Below are 21,038 nucleotides of genomic sequence, written 5' to 3'. Positions count from 1 at the left end.
CATATATAGTTGTAATTGTTATATCTTCTTGTTGAACTGGCCCTTTTTTCATTGTGTGATGACTTATTTGACTCAGTTTTTTTTTTTTTGTCTTAAAGTCTATTTTGTCTGATATAAATATTGCCATTCCTGCTCTCTTTTGTTGTCATTTGCATGAAATGCCTTTTTCCTTCTCTTCACCTTCAGCCTATAAACATGCATAAATCTAAGACGAGTCTCTTGTAAACAGAATATGATTGGGCCTTGTTATTTTAAAGGACATTCAGTCACTCTATGTCTTTTGAATCGTGAGTTTAACTTATTTTCATTGAAAGTAATCATTTACAGGTAAGGGCTTACTATTGTCATTTTATTAATTGCTTTCAGTGTGATTTGTAGTTCCCTGTCCACCTGTCCTCTTGTGATTTAATAATTCTTTTTGCAGTTCTATTGGGTTTTTTTTTTCCAGATCTTTATTGGAGTATAATTGCTTTACACTGTTGTGCTAGTTTCTGCTGTACAACAAAATGAATTAGCTGTGTTTATATATATATCCCCATATACCCTCCCTCATGAACCTCCCTCCCACCCTCCCTATCCCACCCCTCTAGGTCATCACCAACACGATCAAATGTAAAATATATGGCTAGTGGGAAGCAACTGCATAACACAAGGAGATCAACTCGATGTTTATTTATTTTCTCTTCAACTTTGGTGGATCTACCATGGGTTATTTCTTTTGTGGTTACCATGAGACTTGTTTTGAACTACTTATAGTTATAATGGTCTAATGTAAACTGATAACAACTTAACTTCAAATGCATAAAAAGTTCTACACTTTTATTTGGCCCCAGTATGCACATTTTATATTATTGATGTCAGATTTTATTTCTGGTTTTAAATTGTGAATCTATTAAAATGTTCTTGTGGTTATAGTTATTCTTAATAGTTTTGTCTTTTAATTTTTATACTATGTAGCAGGGTTAAACTAATTTATGTGCCACCATACACTATTAACAGTATTCTGTGCTTGTCTATATATTTACAAGTGAGATTTGTACTTTCATATACATTTGTGTTTCTGTTTAACGTTTATCCATTTGAACTTCAAGAGCACCCTTAAACATTTCTTGTAAGGTAGGTCTAGTAGTGACAAACTCCCTCAAATTTTTTTACTTAACTTGGAAAATCTTAATCTCATCTCTATCTTTAAAGGGCAGTTTTACCAGTTTAATATTCTTGATTGGCAAGATTTTTCTTCTGTTTCAGTATTTTGAATATATCATTGCTTTCTCTCCTGGCCTACAAGATTCCTGCTGATAAATCCACTTATAGTTGTATGTGAATTCCCTTGTGTGTGATGAGTCACCTATCTCTTTGCCTTTGCCAATTTAATTATTATGTGCCTTGATGTAGACCTCTTTGGGTTCAACCTATCTCATTACTCTTGAGCTTCATGAATTCTATTTCTCTCTGCAAATTTGGGAATTTGTCAGTCTTTTTTTTTTTTTTTAATAGAATTTTTGTCTCTCTTTCTCTTTTCCTTCTGGAATTCCCATAATGCAAATATTGTTCCGTGTGATGGTGTTCCATACTCCTGTAGGCTTTCTTCTTTTTAAAATTCTTTTCTCTTTTTGTCACTCTGACTGAATAATTTTAAAAGACTTGTCTTCAAGTTCACTAATTCTTTCTTTTGTTTGATTGATTGCACTGCTGAAGCTCTCTATTGAAATTTTTAGTACAATGATTGTATTCTTTAGCTCTGGAATTTTTGTTTGACTTTTTATTTCTATTTCTTTGTTGAACTTCACTTTTTTATATATTATTTTTCTGATTTTATTCAGTTGCTTATGTGTGTTCTCCTTTAGGTCCCTGAGCTTCTTTAAAACAATTATTTTGAGTTCTTTATCAGGCTGTTGGTAGATCACCATTTCATTAGGGTTAGTTATTGTGGCTTTATTAGTTTCCTTTGGTAGTGTTATATGTCTCTGATTATTTGTGACCCTCATATCTTTGTGTTGGTGTCTCCCCGTTTGCAGCAATAGTCACTTCAACTCATCAGAGCTTGGCTTGGGAAGAAAAAGTCATTCACCAGTCAGCTCAGTCTGGGATTATGAGAAGGCCAGTTCTTGGCATCCGTAGACAGGGGGTGGATGCCAATACTCTGAGGTTGGGTGAGGACACTTGCTGGGCTCCATAGTAGGGGGAAGTGTGTGTTGAGCCTTATAGTTGGGCACCACTGCAGACTGGGATAGCCAGACATGTTTCCATAGGCTAAAACTGATGCTCAAACAGTGAAAGACACCTTTCTAAAGTATATCAACTCAACTTTTGGAATTCCTAAACATCTGGAATTTGATAGAGAAAGTAATTCTATATTTGTGGTAATTTAGGAGCTTTTTAACATCCTACAAATACTCAAATTTGCCTACTTTTTATTGTTTCCATTTCCTGGACAGGTAGAATGAATAAGCCATACCCTAAAATTTCTTTGGCCAATTTACATGAAACCACTCACTTAGGGTGGCCCAAAGCCTTACCATTGGTTTCATTAAAAGTAGGCTAACTCCTTCTAGTAAGCATGGTATTTCTCAAATTTCATTTAGAAAATATTTGAATTTAGAGTTTAAGCTTAACCCATTATCTGAGGCAATAAAAAGTAGTCATGATCAAATATAATACTTAAAGAGTTTGTGGGCTTCCCTGGACTTATTTTGCCTTCATGTGGACAGACACTGGAAAACTTCCCCTGAGGAGGTGTGTCATCAATATTGAACAGGAGACCTGGTATATATCAAATTGTTCCAATATCAGACTGATGGTCATCACACCTGACAGAATCCTACCAAGTTTGTTGATAATTCAAACTACCATCAAGGTGAAAAAGAAACCCAAGTAGATGAACACCTATAATTGAGTGGGTCACAATTCCCATTAAGAACCTTAAGGTTAAATCCTCTAGATAGTAATTTAAAATAATATGCAAGCTGAATAGAAAGTTTCTCTAGTGGACAGACAGCAGGAGAGATATATTGTTGTGTTACTTCTTAATTATCTTTACCGTTATTATTTTGATACCTATTCTATTTCATATCAGTTGAACATGAAGCTTATAGTATTAGTCCTTCTCCCTTTAAAAGTGATCATATTAACGTGAAGAAATTTTTAATCGATTACAAATGTTCTGAATATGGAGTGAGGACTCAAGAAAAACATATTTTGTCATAATACTTCAGATCCTTCTATTGGGTAGTTTAAATTTAGAAGAATGGAAAATGTCAAGTCCCACAGACTATCTATTGATCTATTTACCCAAAGAAACAATCTTAAAATCATCCTTTGTGTTACTGAATATACTAATGGGAAGAAATTTTTAACAAATCAAACTAAATACAAGTATATTCAAATTGAAAGCCCCTGAACAATAACACAAAACTCCAACTGCTCTCTACCTTATATAGCCATTGGAGTCCAGTTTAACAAAAGCGAAATGAACGTACAATGAGGAAGAAATGTTCCAGCCCAAATTATAAAGAGTAGTTCCTTTAAAAGTCCAAAAATATATAGTCTCATTAAAAATAAGCCTACTCTGTTTGGAACTTGGCAATCTCCAGTCCCCATATTTAAGATTTATAGGATCATTAAATTGACTATTGCTTTTAATACTACTACTTCTAATTTAAGTCAATTCAACACAATTCTACTCATAAGTAATAGGCTTTATCATTATGAAAAGTTTTTACCTGAAGATTAAAATGGTGTCATGATCAAACTAAAAGATATTACTAAATACTGTATTTATAGATAAATAGAAGCTGGGACCACAATTGCAAACTCTATTGGTACAGAAATATGGACTAACATACTTAATGCCTTGGAACAATTGCAGACAGATGTAATTCAGATACTAACAGGGTGAAATCAAAACCCAACACAGAATACAGCAATAGAGAAGAGTGAAAATGGAATTGAGAAATAGTTTGGAATTGGACACCTGGGAATGAAACTCTGCTGCAAAAAAATGTAGCTATTTTTTCACAAGCCTTCACTCATATAACTGAACAACAATTAGTTATTCAACAATTGCAGTATACACGTACTAGTACTGAAATACAAGATTGCACATACATAGGGCAACAGTTAGATTTGGGCATGTTATTATATATGGAGAGATTAAATAACATTGTAAAAAGATTAATCATAGATAGAAAAGCTGAAATTTGGCAACTGCAGATTGCAACTTCTGAAAGCAAAACTACTATAACTTCACTAATGGACATAAGTGTTCTCCTATACATATGTGAAACTAATATGCCTGTCCTTCAAGGAGATAGATCTGGTTTTGTTTTTGTTTTTGCTTGTTTTTGTTTTGTTTTTGTTTTTTGCATGCAAACATCATATTTGTTTTATTATATTTTTGACAAGTAAAGTTACATGGTATTAACTTCTAATAGCATCTAATAGTTCTGACTCTATATAGGGAGTATGAAGATATGTAAAACAAAACAAAAAAACCAAGCAGGAAATTAAATATAAAGGATGTTACATAGGGTAGTAAATATTTTATACCTGGGTTCAAAATTGGGTCAAATACCCTAAAATAGCTTAGCCCCCACATCCTAAAAAGATGTGTCAATAGTTTATATAGTATTTTGATTGACTTGGCCAATGAACAGTTAGATAAAATTTGACTCAATCATTTAAAGTGCTTTCTAAAAAAGTAAAGAATTAGAAGCTTGAGGATTTATTTTATTTTTGGAAGGTTGTTAACAGTAATTAAACCTGTATTTTAAAATAATTAGATTATTTATGTACGGATGTAATTCTTCACATTCCCCATGAAGGAGAATTGGGATTGACTGCAATAGCTAAACCAAAATACTTAACCCTCTAATTTTCATTTGTTCTATCTCCATCTTTTGATTCTACTTTGATTGTCCAGAGGAGATAGATTTGAATTGAGACAATGGAACCTTAAGAAAAACATGTGTCTAAACCAATCTATGTGCTTATAAGTGAAAAAAAAAAGTCCATCCATTAAGCTTTGTTTAATGATTTATAATTCCTAATAGTGTTGAACGTTTGGGTTCTATCCTTGGCTCTTTTTCTCTCTTTACGTATTATAGTAAGATATACTGCTAAATGTCACACCTTTGCATTTAAGTGGCAAGTGGCAGCCTTAATCATAAATTCATTCCAAATAAACCACTGGACTAGATAAGATTCACCCCAAAGCAGTTAGACTTATTTATTTAGTCAGCCTGAATATTGATATGAGATGTTCTTATTGATTGACTGGTCTACTTGATATAATCTAATGACAAAATCTTTACTTGTTATTTGAATTTTGCATGATTAACAGTTAAGAAAAATTTTCTTAACTGGCATATATACCAATGTTCAATACTCATCTAGGTCTCTATATATGACTATACTAATATTTATATAATATTGAATGAGATCCTAACAGTGTCATGCTGCTTCAGGGTCATTGAATAACTTTTAATAAATGAAAGATTCTGCCAAAATAGATTAAAATGTGAGGTTCAGTAATTTTCTATCCTTATTAAACCTAAAGTTGATTGTGTTAATGAGGAAACCCATATATAAATTTCAGTGCCTGAATATCATGTTGATGGAATATTTTCAGTAAAATGATGTATGTGCTATGAATGATGGAAGCTGCCTAGAAATGAATACTATTTCCAGTAGCCTGATACTTGATTTGTAAATTCCAAGTTTCCTGTGGCTTCATGTTTGTCATTTTAGGAGAGCTCATATGCAATAGAAAATGCCAAATGTTACTGGTCTAGCATCTTTTGATATATAGATAAAGGATGATAATTGGGATGCTCTTGTGTTTTCTTGACATGTTCTGAGTGATTCTCCAAAGAAACCTGTATTCTGTATGATTCTTGTGTAGGGTTTTCAATAGTCTACAACCTCTGTACTAGGTCATTTTCTGAGTATTGACCATACTGCTCCATTAAGGAAAAGCATTCAAGAGCCATGTTCCAAGAGACTTTAGTTCTATATTTTGATACCTGTCCTACTCCTGTACATTTAAGTGATGAGTACAGAGGAATAGAATGGTTTAGCCTGCAGCCTTGGAGAATTAATATGAGTCAGGTGGCTAACACTGAATATGCCAAAATGCCAGTCCAAATTGGTACCATAATTGGCTGGTGCATATATTCAGGTCCAAACATATGTATGTGTGTGGAGTGCCAGGGCTTGGGTCAATGATGAGAATTTATAGTCTTGAAGTGAGATGATGACCTGGAAATCATGATCAATAGAATTAAAAATGAAGATAAACCTATGTGACAATACAGGGAAATATATACGGAATCATTATTTCCTTTATAGGCATTTTATTTCAGGCTTGAAATAATGAAACCTGAAAAGAAACTTATGTAAACAAATCCTGTGTATCTGCTAAAAAGTAAAAAACAAACACTGGTCCTATAAACTTTGTTTCAGAGGTTTATAATTTTTAACAGTAAGGTAAATTCAGGGCTTAGTCTACTGCTTTTCTCTCAATGTGTCTTTGAGTAAGACATTCAACCAAGGGATGCAACACTGTATTGATGATAGGTATTTAGATTCCTTTGGTCATAGTTATCTTCCAAATAGAAAATTGACTGGAGAAGATGCACTCCTAAGCATAATATGTTTAAGCAGAATGTAAACTGAATAAGGATATGGAATTTCCTTTGATATAAGTTCATGTTTCATTTGAATATGAAATTAATAATTTTGAAGTTGAGAGATTTTTATTCACTAGTCCCCAGTACAGCAGATATGATGAGAACAACATTTTTATAATTTTATAGGATTCTAAAAGTAGCTTTGGGCTACTTTGAAGTAGTAAAGAATCTCCCATAACTGAAGGATAATGCCATTAAAGAGAAGATTTGAGATAGTAGTTGGACTGTTGTAGAACTAAAATTTTAAGCTTAAAATTTAGTATATACACTGAAACACACAAAATTACAGATCCTAAGAAGGAATGATTGTATATAATATAATAAAAGTATGCTATAAATGATGCCAGAAGATTCTCATTTACAATTTAATATGCTAGTGTCACCAAATGAGAAATATTTCTTTTCTCAATGAGTGACCAACTAACTTTAAGCAATTATAAAGGACAAATCCAATATTTTGGAGGACACTGTACTGAAATAGTATAAGACATTTTCAGAGCTGTCGTTGCCACATTATGGTGTGTTTTTTTATACCTAATTATATAAGAAGACACATTTACATTAATTATGACATTTATTTATTCTGTAGATGTCAAGTAGGTTAGATATTGAAGAAAATACACAATATAACAATGGCTTATTAACCATGTTCAAAAAAAGCTAAAATTCATTTTCAAGTATTCACTAAAAAGTCAAAATCGCAACTGCACTGGTATTTGATTTGTTATCCAAAGACCTATGTGACTTCAAGAACATACTTTAAAATTTCTTAGGCAATGAAAAAATAGAGAGATATTAATATAAATCAGTGATTTAAAAAATACACATCATCACTGAAATTATCGCATGCTTCCTAAACACTAAAGGTGGAAAAAAGGAGAGCAAAACTGTATAAAAAGTCTAAAATAAATTTAAGAAAAGGTAAACAAAACAATAGTCATCACTTTTGAAAGAACATATAATGATCACTAAAAAAATAACATATTAAAGATCATTTAAATGAATATATACAATTACAACAATCCTAAAACTGAGAAAATAAAAAAGGAAAGAACAAAAAATATTGATTTAGTGCAAATAACACAGAAAATATTTCTGCTCAATGTCCAAAAATATTACGGAATGAATATTCAACATGATGTATAAATTTTAAAATGTTTTGTGATAAGCGTCTTGAAGAAAGAGGAAAATAATACATGAAAATAAGCAGAAATGGATGAAAATTAAAAATCATATTAATTTGAGAGAAGATGACCTAAAAATCAAGCTAATTAGGATACTTCTGTGGCCCAGTGGGGGTGGCCATTCAGGGGCAGAAGACAGGGATCCTTCCGTCCCTTCTGGAGCCCTATGGTATGGATATGGAAGCACCCTAACACTCAAGGAAAGCCCTTCAGTCCCTACAATGTCTAGGGGCTTCCACGCAGCCAAGATGTGGTCCTGTATTTGGCTTTCTTTCCTGATCTCTAGTTAGATTGCCTGCACACCCGGAGGCCAAGTTGGGGGCCTTTCCTTAGACCTATCTCTTCAAATTTTGTCTTTTAGTTAGAAGTTCTGGCAAGGGTCTCGCCACAGCCTGAATGATTCAAAGTGAGAGGGTCTCATTAATCCTAGATGCAAGACCCAGAGGACTTTTGAATATGACCGAGGACCATAACAAAGTAGAAAAGGGGGGGGGTCCTTATGGGGACGTCAGTCCTCTTAAAGAGGGAAATTCGGCTGTGGTGTCACATCTACCGGCTCAGACCTTGGGCCCTGAAAATCATTTTGTTCTACCTTAATTCTAGTAAGATTGCACATGGAGGCAACATTTCCTTCCCTGGTGCACTGGGGAGCATCAATACAGATCTATGCACACCTCAAGGCAGAGGACCCTGATCTATGTAGGGGACGGTCCCTTGTGGTGTGTGCTTTGCCATCTCCTAAGAATCATTGGTTGGGAAGGATCATGCCCCAGGCCTGGAGATGGTGAGGTGCAGGCAAGAACCTGTCCTTGGGGACTTGGCAGGTAGACGCTACTGGCTATTTCGAGAGCTGAAGGGTGGGCCCCAAGCTTGAATGGGGTCTTGCCAGGTCACCGTCAGGGATCATGGCACCTCGTTGGAGCCATTTGATCTGGTTGGGCCCTTTGATGGGATCTGCCTGCCCACACAGACCCATTGCTTTTCTTGGAGGAGTCTTCCTCTCTGGGAACCATGGCCTTCCAAGAGAGCACCTTCCAGAGGAGAAACACCTTCTGAGTGTACATTCCTACATTAAGGCTGTGGAGAGTCCTTGGGGGCCCTGGTATCATGTCCATCGTGAGGCTCTGTTTACCGGAAGGGGAGGGGTGGCTCCATGGTGTAGGCTGAGGAGGGAGTAGTTGCATTGCTGTTGTTTGGGGGCCTTGGGCTGGCTATGGGAGGATATGCTGCACCAGGAGAACATGGCTCTTGTCTTCAGCCTGAAGGTTCCCATGCAGGGCTTTTCAAGGTTGACTGATGCTGAGTCCATGGGCCTGTCTCCAGATACCTGCTTCCTCTAGCATCCATTCTGTGTGACCTCATGGCCATGTTTTCTGTGTGTTGGTGGTCAAGTGGCCAAGCCCAGAGTGCCACCATCCACCCTACGTTTGCACAGACTAGGATTGAGCCCAGAGGAACAACTCTGTTCCTTGAGACACATCTGTAGACTTTTGCCAGCCAAGCAGCCCTGGTGACAGATCTTCTGCCAGATGGAGGATCAATGATGCTCTTCCTTCCCTGGAGAGTCCTCTAGGGATTCATCATTTCATTCTCCCTTGGCCCATTATTCATGTATGCATTCAGGCACTGATCCACTTGTCCACTCATTCCTTCTTGTTTAAGTATGTATGTATGGAGGGAGTGAGAACAGGAAGGAGGTAAAGAGGTAGGGAGCTAGAGAGGTAAGTAGGTAGGTAGTGTTGACTTAAAAAACATATATGTGCAATGTGAGAATTGCGAGTTAAGTTTTATTTGGGGAAAAATGATGACTGAAGCCCAGGAGACGGCACTTCAGATAGCTCTTAGAAAGTTCTTTGAGGAGGTGGGGAAAAGATCCAGGATATAGAGGAGTTTTGCAACCAAGGACAGGTACTCGGGAATGTCAAGAGATTATTTTTAGTTAAAGGAAACCAGATATCTCAAGTTAAGGAATTTAGTGTTATTCTATGCATGGGAAGATGCAAGAGTCTGAGCTCACTGAAATCCTTTCTTTGATATGTACCTGAGCTATCTGGGCCAGTATCCTGACACAAGAGTTTCCCCAGGGCTCACCACAAGGAGTAGGTGCAGTCTGATGGCCACTAGATGGCAAGCATACTTTTCAGACCTGATATACCTTGCCTCATGTTGGAGTGCTACAATAGTAGAGGACTGTGACATTTTTTGTTTATTGATATGGCAGGAAATATACCATTTCTCAGATATTCCATTCCATTTATAAATATTCCATTATCAGTAGGTAGGTAGGTGAGAAGGAAGGTAGGTAGATAGGTGTTAGGTATGCGTTTCAGCTAGGTGTTTCTGTCTCTGTGTGGAGGTGCATTTAGCCTCTCTTTCTGTTCCTGGATGTATTGCTGCAGGTATGTCTTGTAGCATTATTTGATGCACGAAGGTGTGGCACACGTGACCCCTAATGTCTCAAGGATGGACTAGGAGTTCTCAAAGCTGTCCTACTGGTCTTTAGCCAGACATCATCCACAGGGGAAGGAAGATCTGTGTTTGGCCTGCTGCTCCAGGGGCAATCAATGTCAGATTTTAACCAACAACTGGATTAGGCCAAAACACATCATTCTGGGCATCCTCATTTCCAGAAAGTATCTGAGGTAATAATACTCAGGTGCCAGATAACAGGTGAGTGGGGAGTGCCTTGGTTGGGTTGATGAAGAGAACTTCCATGATCCAGAAGGGAGAAGATGACCTAAAAATCATGCTCAATAGGGTTATGTTGAGGCTTAATGGAGGTATCCAGGGGCAGGATGGCATTGATTTTTCAGTCCATTCCAGAGCCCTGGGTGTGGGTGTGGAGGCACCCTATTCCTTGAGGAAAGCCCTTTAGACCCTACCATGTCTGGGGGGCTTCCATGTAGCCAAGATGTGGTGTCATCTTTGGCTTTCTAGCCTGATCTGTAGTTCCAGTGGCAATGCACTCTAAGGCCATAGGCAGAGCCTTTCCTTAGTTCTTTTCTCTTCAAACTTGTGTTTCAGTCAGAACTTCTGGCAACAGTCTCACCACAGCCTGAATGATTCGAGGTGAGTGGCTCTCTTTGCTGCAACACAAAGGCCCCAGAAAACTTTGGACGATGGAGTGGTGTGTCCCAAAGCACTCTCTATGGGGTAGTCTGTTTGGAAGCTCAGTCCTCACAAAGGAAGAATGTCTGCTGTGGCATCACGTCTGCAGGCTAGGATCTTGGGCCCTGAAAATTGTTTTGTTCAACCTGAATTCTAGTAACATTCAATGTGGAGGCAACATTTCCTTCCCTGGAAACTGGGGAACATTGACACATATCTCTGTGCACAAGGAGGCAGAGCATGACGATCTACTGATGGGATGGTCACTTGTGGTGTGTGCTTTTCCAAATCCCAAGAACCATCAGTAGGGAAGGATCATGCCCCAGGCCTAGAGATTGTGAGAGGTAGGCAAGAATCCTTCCTCTAGGACTTGGTAGGTGGATGTTACTGGCTATTTTCAGAGCTGAAAGGCAGGCTCTCCCTGAGCTTTAGTGGGGTTTGGTCAGTAACTGTCAGGGATCTTGGGGTCTTGGTGAGGCCAGTTGTTCCCGATGAACCCTTTGATGTGTTCTGCCCACCCACTCGGGCCCAACGTGTCTCCTGGGGAGTTCTTCCTCTCCAGGAGCATCTGACTTCTAAGGGAGCACCCTCCAGAGGAGAAACGTCTTCTGATTGTACATTCCTACAGTAAGGCTGTGGAGATCCCTTCAGTGCCCTGGTGTCATTTCCATCATGAGGCCCTGTTTACCCAAAGTGGAGGGGTAGCTCTGTGATGTGGGCCAAGGTGGGAGTAGTTGCATTTCTGTTGTTTGGGGGCATTAGGTGGGGAATGGGAAATTATGCTACACAAGGAGAAAGTGCCTCTTGTCCCTGGTCTGAAAGTTCCCATGCAGGGCTTTGCCAGTTTGGCTGGTGCTGAGCCCATGGGCCCATCTAGAGATACCTGCTTCCTCAAGTATCCATTTCTTGGGCCTCATGGCCTCATTTTCTGTGTGTTGGTGGGCAAGTGGCCAAGCCCAATGTCATATCAACCACTTCAGGCTTGCACAGACCAAGATTAGGCCCAGAGGAATGTCTCTGTTCCCCAAGACATATCCATAGACTTTGCCAACCAAGCAGTGCTGGCAACAGGCCTTCTACCAGGTGGTGGTCAATGATGTTTTCCTTCCCTTGGGAGTCCTCAAGAGATTCGTCATTTCCTCCTCCCTTGACACATTATTCATGTACACATTCAGGCAGTGAGCCACTCATCAATTCATTCCTTTTTGTTTGTAAGTATGTATGTATGGAGGCACTGAGAAAAGGAAGTAGTTAAAGAGGTTGGGACATAGAAAAGAACAGAGGTAGGTAGGTAGGGAGGGTGGAAGATAGGTAGTCAGGGGTTAGTTATGTCTTTCAGCTAGGTGTTTCTGTCTCTGTATGGAGATGCACATGGCCATTCATTCTGTTCCTGGATGTATCACTGCAGGTACATCTTGTAGCATTATTTGATGCCTGAAGGTGTGGCACATGTAACCCCCAGTGCCTCAGGGATGGACTAGGAATTCTCACAGCTACCCTGCTCATCTCTAGCCAGATATTAACCAAAGGGGAAGGAAGATCTGTGTCTGGCCTTCTCCCCCTGGGGCAACCAATGTCAGCCTTGGTCCAGCACCTGGATAGGACAGAAACTCAAGTCCTTTTGGGCAACCTTATTTTCAGAAAGCATCTGAGGTAAGCCTATTTAGGTGCCAGAGAATGGTTAAGTGGGGAGTTCCTTGGTTAGGTTAATGATGAGAATTCATATGGTTCTGAGTGATGAGAACTCATATGGTCCTGAAGAGAAATGGTGACCTAAAAATCATGCTCAATAGAATTACACTGAGGCCTAATGGAGGTATCCAGGGGCAGGATGCCATAGATTTTTCTGTCCATTCCTGAGTCATGGGTGTGGGTGTGGAGGCACCCTATCCCTCGAGGAAAGCCCTTGAGACTCTGCCAAGTCTAGGCAGCTTCCTTGTAGCCAAGACCTGGTCCAATCTTAGGCTTCCTATCCTGATCACTAGTTCCAGTGTCGATGAGCTCCAAAGCCATAGGCAAAGCCTTTACTTAGCTCTTTTCTCTTTGAATATTGTGTTGCAGTCTGAACTTCTGGCAGTGGTCTCGTCACAACTTGAATGAGTTGAGGTGAGTGGCTCTCTTTGGTACTACACACGGGGAATAGGAAAAGTAGGACTATGTGGTAGTCCCCCTCAAAGCAGTCAGTACAGGGTAGTTTTTTTGAGAACCTCAGTCCTCACAAAGGAGGAATGTCTGCTGTGGTGACACATCTATGAGCTAAGATTGAGGGCCCTGAAAATCCTTTCATTCCACCTGAATTCTAGTAAGATTCAACAAGGAGGTAACTTTTCCATCCCTGGTCCCCTGGAGAGCATTGACACAGATCTCTGGGCACTTCAAAGCAGAGCACAATGATTTACCAAGGCAATGGTCACTTGTGGTGTGTGCTTTTCTGACTCCCAAGAACCGTCAGTAGGGATGGATTATGCCCCAGGCCTGGGAATGATGAAACGCAGGCAAGAACCCATCCTCTGGGACTGGGCAGGTAGATGCTACTGGCTATTGTGAGAGCTAAAGTGTGGGCCCCAAGCTTAAATGGGGCTTGGCCAGGTGACTGACAGTGATCGTGGGGTCTCAGTGAGGCCAGTTGTGCCTGATGGGCCATTTGATGAGAACTGCCCACCCTCATGGGACTTCCCCTGGGGAGTTCTACCTCTCCGGGAGCCACTGACTTCTCAAAGACCCCCCTCCAAAGGAGAAATGCCCCTTAATGGACATTCCTACACTAAGGCTGTAGAAAACCCTTCAGTGCCCTGTTATCATCTCCATTGTGAGACTTTGTTTGCCTGAAGTGCAGGGGCAGTTCCATGATGTGGGCCAAGGAGGGAGTAGCTGCATTGCTGTTATTTGGGGGCCTTGGGCAGGCCAAGGGAGGGGACTCTGCACTAAGAGAAAATGCCCCTTGTCCCTATCCTCAAGGTTCCCATGCAGGTATTTTCCAAGTTGTCAGGTGTTGAGGCCATGGGCCCATGACCAGATTTCTGCTTCCTTGAGCAACCATTCTGTGGGAACTCATGGCCTTGTTTTCTGCATGTTGTTGGGCAAGTCGCCAAGCCCAGTGACCCATAAACCACCCCATGCTCGCAGACCAAGATCAACCCTGGAGGCATGACTCCAGTGACCGAGACACATGTAGAGTGTTGGAGGCCGAGCAACCCTGGTACCATGACTTGTGCTGGATGGAGTGTAAGTGATGCTCTTCCTTACCTCAGGAGTCAGCAAGGGATTGGTCATTTCATCCTCCCTTCAGAGATTATTCATGAATGCTTTCAGGCACTGATCCACTCGTCCACTCATTCCTTCTTCTTTGAAAGTATTTGTGTGGCTGGATGGAGGGAGAAAAAGAAGGAGGTAAAAGGCAGGGAGCTAGAGAGTTAGGGAGAAAGAGAGGCAGGAAGGAAGCTATGTAGGTAGGTGTTTGTATACACTTCAGCTATGTGTTTCTGTCTCTGCATGGAGCTTCACTTGGGCACTCTTTGTGTCCCTGCATGTACTGCTGCAGGTATGTCTTGTAGTATCATTTGGGGCATGAAGTTGTGGCATACGTGTACCCCATGCCTCAAGGATGAATTTGGAGTTCTCACAGCTCTCCTAGTCATCTCTACGCAGATATCATCTCAAGGAAAAAGGACACCTGTGTATGGAACTGTGCCACTGGGGCAATCAATGTCAGCCTTGGTCTGGGAAATGGATAAGACTGAAACTAATTTCCATTAGGGTAACCATGTTTCCAGACAGCAGCTAAGGTAATCCTACACAGGTGCCAGGGCACAGGTGAGTGGGGAGTGCCTCGATTGGGTCAATGATAACTCATATGGTCCTGAAGTGAGTTGATGACTTAAAAATCATGCTCAATAGGATTACACTGAGGCCTAATGGAGGTATCCAGGGGCAGGATGGCGTGGATTTTTTGGTCCATTTCAGAGCCCGCAGTGTGGGTGTGGAGGCACCCTATTCCTAGAGGAAAGCCCTTGAGACTCTAATATGTCTAGGCAACTTCCACATAGCCAAGACATGGTGTTTTCTTTGGCTTATTATCTTGATCCAAAGCTTCAGTGCCCACATGATTGGAGTCTATAGGCACAGCCTTTCCTTAGCTCTATTCTCTTCAAATCTTGTGTTTCAGTCAGAATTCCTGGCAAAGGTCTCGGCATACCCTGCATGATTCAAGGTGAATGGCTCTCTTTACTGCTAGTTACAGGTCCTGGAAAAGATTGGACAATGCGGTGGATGGTATCAAATTGCTAACTATGGGGTAGTCTGTTTGGCAAACTTAGTCATAACTAAGGACCAATGTCTGCTGTGTCACCACATCTACTGGTCGAATCTTGGGCCTGGAAATCATTACTTTGACCTGAAATCTACTAAGATTGGAAATGGAGGCATAATTTCCTTACTTTGAGCCCTGGGGAACATTGACACAGATCTTTGGACAATTGGAGGCAGAGCATAATGATCTACTGAGGGTATGCTCACTTGAGGTGTCTGCTTTAGTGACTCCCAAGAAGCATCAGTAGGGAGAATCTTGCCCCAGGACTGGAGATGGTGAGGGGTTGCAAGAACACATCCTCTGGGACAAGGCAGGTAAGACAGTACTGAGTATTAAAAGAGCACAAGGGTAGGTCCCGGGCTTCAATGGGGTATTTCGGGTCACTGTCAGGGATTGGGGGTCTCAGTGTGGCCAGTTGCTATTGATGGGCACATTCATAGGTTCTGCACCCACACATGGGCTCATTGCATCCTCTGGGGACACCATCCTCTGCGGAAGCCAAAGCCAACCAAAAGAGCACCCTCCAGATTCCTCAATCATCTATTGTGTGAGGCACGAAGGCCTCAGGGTCTGTGCATTGCTAGACAAGCAGCCAAGTCGAATGTGCCATCAGCCACCCCATGCTTGCCCAGGCCAGGATGGAACCCAGGGAATGTCTTGGATCCCCGAGTCATGTCCACAGTGTTTTGCCCACCAAGCAACACTTTTACCAGGCCAGTGCAAGTGGGAGAGTCCATGAAGCTTTTCCTTCCTTGGGGAGGCATTTAGGGATTGGTCATTTCATCTGCACTTGACTCATTATAAAGGTACACATTAAGGAACTAATTCAATCATCCACTCAACCCTTTTTCTTTGTAAGTATGGATGGATGGAGAGAGTGAGCAAAGGACAGGGGTCAAAAGGAAGGGAGCTAGAGAGGGTGGAAGGGAGGCAGGAAGGAAGCAATGTAGATAGGTGTTTGTATGTGTTTCAGCTATGTGTTTCTCTCGGTGTATGGAGGTGTATTTGGGCACTCTTTGTGTTCCTGGATGTATTGCTGCAGGTATTTCTTGTAGCATCATTCGATGCATGAAGGTGTGACACACGTGTGCCACAATGTGTCCAGCATGCACTTGGATTACCCACAGCTGTCCTACTCGCCTCTTGGCAGACATCGCTCCCAGGGGAATGAAGATCTGTGTTTGGCCCGTGTCCCCTGGGGCCATGGATATGCGCCTTGGCACAGCGCTTGGATTAGACAGAAAGTCACATCCCTTAGGGCATCCTTCTTTCCAGGAAGCTTTTGAGGTAAGCGTTCACAGGAGGCAGGGCACAGGTGAGTGGAGGAGTGCCTCAGTTGGGTTGATGATGAGAACTCACATGGTCCTGTAGAGAGTTGATGACCTAAATATCATGATCAATAGGATTAGGTTGAGATTTAATGGAGGTATCCAGGGGCAGGGTGGCATGGATTTTTCAGTCCATTTCAGAGCCCTGGGTGAGAGTGTGGATCTGGGTATGGGTGTGGAAGCACCATATCCATTGAGGAAATCCCTTGAGACTCCTCTGAGTCTAGGAGGCTTCCACATAGCCAAGACTTGTTGCTGCCTTCAGTTTTGTATTCTGCTCCCTAGTTCCAGGGCCCACATGTTCTGAGGCAATGGGGGGAGCCTTTCCTTAAGCCTTTCTTCATTGAATTTTGAGTTTCAGGCCAAAGCTCTGGAAATGGACTCACCACAGCCAGGATGTTTCAAGGTGAGTGGCTCTCTTTGCTGCTACCTATGGTCACCAGAAAACGTTGAATTATGGGCTGGCCCCCCTCATGTCAGCCAATAGAGGGTAGTCTTTTGTCAACCTCCTTCCTACCAAGTAGCAATGTCTACTGTGGTCCCAAATTTATGGGCCCATCTCTTGTGCACGCAAACGCCTTCCTTAGAACTGTATCCTAGTCAGATTGTTCATGGAGGCAGTGTTTTCTTCCTTGGACCCTTGCAGAACATCTGTAGAGATCCATGTGCAACTTGGGGCAGAGTATAATGATCTCCTGAGGGGATGGTCCCTTGTCGTGTGTGCTTTCTGGCCTCCCAAGAACTGTCAGTAGGGAAGGCTTATGCTCAGGCCTGGAGATGGTGAGAGGCAGCCATAAGCCCATCCTCAGGTGCTTGGCAGAGGGACACTGATGGTTATTTTGAGAGGTGAAGAACAGGCCCTGGTCTTCAATGGGGTTGTGCCAGCACCCTGTCAGGGATCATAGTGCCTCATTGGAGCCACTTGATCCTGATGGCCCTCTGAAGTGATCTGCCTGCCCACACAGGCCCATTGCTTCTCCTGGGGATGTCTTCCTCTCCGGGAGCCAATGCATTGTAAGACAGTCCACTCCAGAGGAGAAATGGCTTCTGAGTGTCCATACCTCCATGAAGGCTGTGGAGAGCACTTGGGTGCCCTGGTATCATGTCCATCATGAGGTCCTGTTTACCCTAAGGGGAGCGGTGGCTCCATGATGTGGGCCAAGGAGGGAGTAGCTACGTGACTGTTGTTTGGTGGCCTTGCGTGGGCCACAGGAGGGCTGGCTGCAGCAGAAGAAAATCGCCCTGTTTGGGAAACTCAGTTCTCCCCAAGGAGGAATGTCTGATGTGGCACCCCATGAACCAGCTCAGATAGTGGGCCCTAAAAATCATTCATTCAACCTGAATTCTAGTCACACTGAACATGGAGGCACCATTTCCGTACGTGGTGCCCTGGGGAACATTGACACAGATCTCTGTACACTTTGAGGCAGAGTGCAATGATCTACTGAGGGTCTGGTCACTTGTGGGGTCTGCTTTAGTGACTCCCAAGAAGCATTGGTGGGGAGGATCTGGCCACAGGCCTGGAGATGGTGAGAGGCATCAAGGACCCTTCAACAGGGACTTCGCAGGCAAATGATATTGGCTACTGTGAGAGCTAAAGGGAAGGTCCTGTGCTGGAATGGGGTTTCCGATGTCTCAGCCAAGGATTGTGGGGCCTCAGGGAGGCCATTTGTTTTTGATGGGCCCTTTCATGGGTTTCACAAACACACATGTGTCAGTGGCATTTCCTGGGGAAGCCTTCCTCTGAGGGAGCCACTGCATACCAAGAGTGCTCCCTACAGCTTCCCCAAACATCCACTGTGCGGGACATCAAGGCCTCATTGTCTGGCTTTTGCAGGGCAAGCAGACAATCTGAGGATGTCATCGGCCACCCCATGCTAGCCCAAACTGTGATGGGGACCAGAGGAATATCTCTGTTATCCCAGAAACTTCCCAAGCATTGTGCCCACCAAGGTGTCTGGTGCCTGGCCTAGTGCAATGAGGAGAAATCATGAGGCTCATCCTTCCCTGGTTAGCCCTCTAGGGATTGGTAATTTCATCTGCCCCGACACAGTTTTAAGGTACAAAATGAGGTACTGCTCCACTTGTCCACTCATCCCTTCAACTTTGTAAGTAAGGTTGGATGGAAGGAGTAAGCAAACATCGGGGGTGAAAAGGGAGGGAGCTAGAGAGTTAGGGTGGAAGGGGGCAACAAAGGAAGATATGTAGGTAGCTGTTTGAATGTGTTTCAGCTATGAGTCCCTGTAACTGCCTGGAGGTGCTTTTGGGGTTTCCTTGTGTTCCTGGAGGCATTGCTGCAGGTATTTATTGTAGCATCATTCGATGCATGAACGTGTGTCACATGTGTCTCCCAATGCGTTCAGCATGGAGTTGGAGTACTCAAAGCAGTCTTTCTCACTCCTTGGCAGACATTGCCCCCAGGGAAATGAAGATTTGTGCTTGACCTATGTTCCCTAGGGCAATCAATAAAAGCTTTGGCCCAGCAGCTGCATTAGACAGAATGTCACATGCCATCAGGCATCCTTCTTTCCAGGAAGCATCTGAGGTAAGCCTTCGCAGGTGGCAGGGCATGGGAGAGTGGGGAGTGCTTTGGTTGCATTGATATAGAGAACTAATATGGAATTGAGGAGAGTTGTTGACCTAAAAATTATGCTAAATAGGATTACACTGAGGCCTAATGGAGGGATCGAGGGGCAGGATGGTGAAGATTTTTGGCCCAATCCAGAGCCCTGGGTATGGGTGTGGGTGTGGGTGTTGGAGCAGCCTCTCCCTCGAGGAAATCCCTTGAGAATAATCCGAGTGTAGGAGGCTTCCACATACCCAAGACGTGTTGCCGCCTTTGGTTTTCTATCCTGCTCCCTAGTGCCAGGGCCCACATGTTCTGAGGCCATGGGTGGAGTCTTTCCTTAAGCCTTTCTGCTTGGAATTTTGTGTTTCAGGCCAAGCCTTGGAATGGACTCACCACAGTCAGAATGTTTCACAGTGAGTGGCTCTTTTGGTTGCTACCGATAGGCCCCAGAGAATGTTGAACTATGGGCTGGCCGCCCTCGCAGCAGCCAGTACAGGGTAGTCTTTTGGCAACCTCCTGCCTACCAAGGAGGAATGTCTGCTGCTGCCCCAAATTTATGAGCTCACATCTGGTGCACTCACATGCCTTCATTAGAGCTGTATTCTAGTCAGAGAGCACATCGAGGCAGTGTTTTCTTCCTTGGCCCCAGGCGGAACATCCCTAGAGACCTCTGTGCACCTAGAGGCAGAGTATGATCACCAACTGAGGGAATGGTCCCTTGTGGTGTGTGCTTTATGGCTTCCCAAAACCTGTCAGTAGGGAAGGCTCATGCCCCCTGCCTAGAGATGGTGAGAGGCAGGCAGGAGCCCATCCTCAGGTGCTTGGAGGCAGGATGCTGCTGGTTATTTCAAGGGCTGGAAGACATGCCCTGGTCTTCAATGGGGTTGTGCCAGGACTCTGTGAGGGAACGTGGTGCTTTGTTGGAGCCACTTGATCCGAATGGGGCCTCTGATGCAGTCTGCATGCACACACAGGACCATAGCTTCTCCTGGGTTGGTTGTCCTCTGCGGAAGCCACTGCTTTGTCAGAGAGCCCCCTCCAGAGGAGAAAAGGCTTCTGCATGTCCATTCCTCCATGAAGGCTTTGCAGAGCCCCTGGGCATCCCATTATCATGTCCATCGTGAGGCCCTGTTGACCTGAAGGGGAGGGGTGGTACTGCGATGTGGGCTGAGGAGGGTGTAGCTGCATGGCTGCTGTTTGGTGGCCTTGCACAGGCCACAGTAGGGAATGTTGCCACAGATGAAATTAGCCCTGTTTGGGAATCTCTGTGCTCCCCGAGGAGGAATGCTTGACGTGGCTCCCCATCCACCAGATTGGATGGCGGGTCTTGAAATTCAACTCGATTGACCTGATGTGTAGTAAGACTGACCATGGAGGCACCATTTCATTACGTGGTGCCCTGGGGAGCAACCACGCAGATAACTGTGCATGTCGAGGCAGAGCACGAGGATGTACTGAGCATATGGTCAGTTGTGGGGTGTGCTTGAGTGACTTCCAAGAAGCGTTGGTTGGGAGGGTGTGGGGCCAGGCCTGGAGGTGGTGAGAGGCAACAAGGACCCTCCATCAGGGACTTGGCAGCTAGATGCTCTTGGCTCTTGTGAGAGCTGAAGGGCAGGTCCCTTGCTGGAATGGTGTTTCCCAGGTCTCTGTGAGGGATCATGGGCCCTCAGATAGGCCAGTTGTGTCGGACAGGCCCTTTCATGGGTTCTGCATACAGATACAGGCCTGTGGCATCTCTTGGGGTGGCCTTCCTCTACGGGAGCCACTGCCTACCAAGAGAGCTCCCTACAGCTCCTGTGAATGTCCACTGTGTGGGACATAAAGGCCTCATTGTCTGGGTGTTGTGCACAT

General features: G+C 43.1%; 6 non-coding genes and 1 pseudogene across 6 annotated transcripts; all 7 read left to right on the top strand.

Moving 5' to 3' along the window:
* The first annotated feature begins 6,215 nt into the window (after positions 1 to 6,215).
* LOC130847103 (small nucleolar RNA SNORD115) lies at positions 6,216 to 6,300 on the top strand. Its single transcript, XR_009051897.1, has one exon. It is a non-coding gene; the product is annotated as a small nucleolar RNA SNORD115 (small nucleolar RNA).
* A 1,603-nt stretch (positions 6,301 to 7,903) lies between these two features.
* On the top strand, positions 7,904 to 7,980 carry LOC130847105 (small nucleolar RNA SNORD115; annotated as a pseudogene).
* Positions 7,981 to 10,565: 2,585 nt separating this feature from the next.
* Positions 10,566 to 10,646, top strand: LOC130847098 (small nucleolar RNA SNORD115). The gene has a single exon (XR_009051892.1). It is a non-coding gene; the product is annotated as a small nucleolar RNA SNORD115 (small nucleolar RNA).
* A 2,061-nt stretch (positions 10,647 to 12,707) lies between these two features.
* On the top strand, positions 12,708 to 12,789 carry LOC130847099 (small nucleolar RNA SNORD115). Its single transcript, XR_009051893.1, has one exon. It is a non-coding gene; the product is annotated as a small nucleolar RNA SNORD115 (small nucleolar RNA).
* A 2,027-nt stretch (positions 12,790 to 14,816) lies between these two features.
* LOC130847043 (small nucleolar RNA SNORD115) lies at positions 14,817 to 14,894 on the top strand. The gene has a single exon (XR_009051838.1). It is a non-coding gene; the product is annotated as a small nucleolar RNA SNORD115 (small nucleolar RNA).
* Positions 14,895 to 16,628: 1,734 nt separating this feature from the next.
* LOC130847101 (small nucleolar RNA SNORD115) lies at positions 16,629 to 16,709 on the top strand. The gene has a single exon (XR_009051895.1). It is a non-coding gene; the product is annotated as a small nucleolar RNA SNORD115 (small nucleolar RNA).
* Positions 16,710 to 19,209: 2,500 nt separating this feature from the next.
* Positions 19,210 to 19,293, top strand: LOC130847102 (small nucleolar RNA SNORD115). Its single transcript, XR_009051896.1, has one exon. It is a non-coding gene; the product is annotated as a small nucleolar RNA SNORD115 (small nucleolar RNA).
* Positions 19,294 to 21,038: the final 1,745 nt, after the last annotated feature.

This window comes from Hippopotamus amphibius, chromosome 2, assembly GCF_030028045.1.
Source record: "Hippopotamus amphibius kiboko isolate mHipAmp2 chromosome 2, mHipAmp2.hap2, whole genome shotgun sequence".
In the NCBI taxonomy this organism is placed as follows: Eukaryota; Metazoa; Chordata; class Mammalia; order Artiodactyla; family Hippopotamidae; genus Hippopotamus; species Hippopotamus amphibius.
Note: the sequence above shows the minus strand (reverse complement) of the source record. Positions and strands in the feature narration are given on the sequence as shown.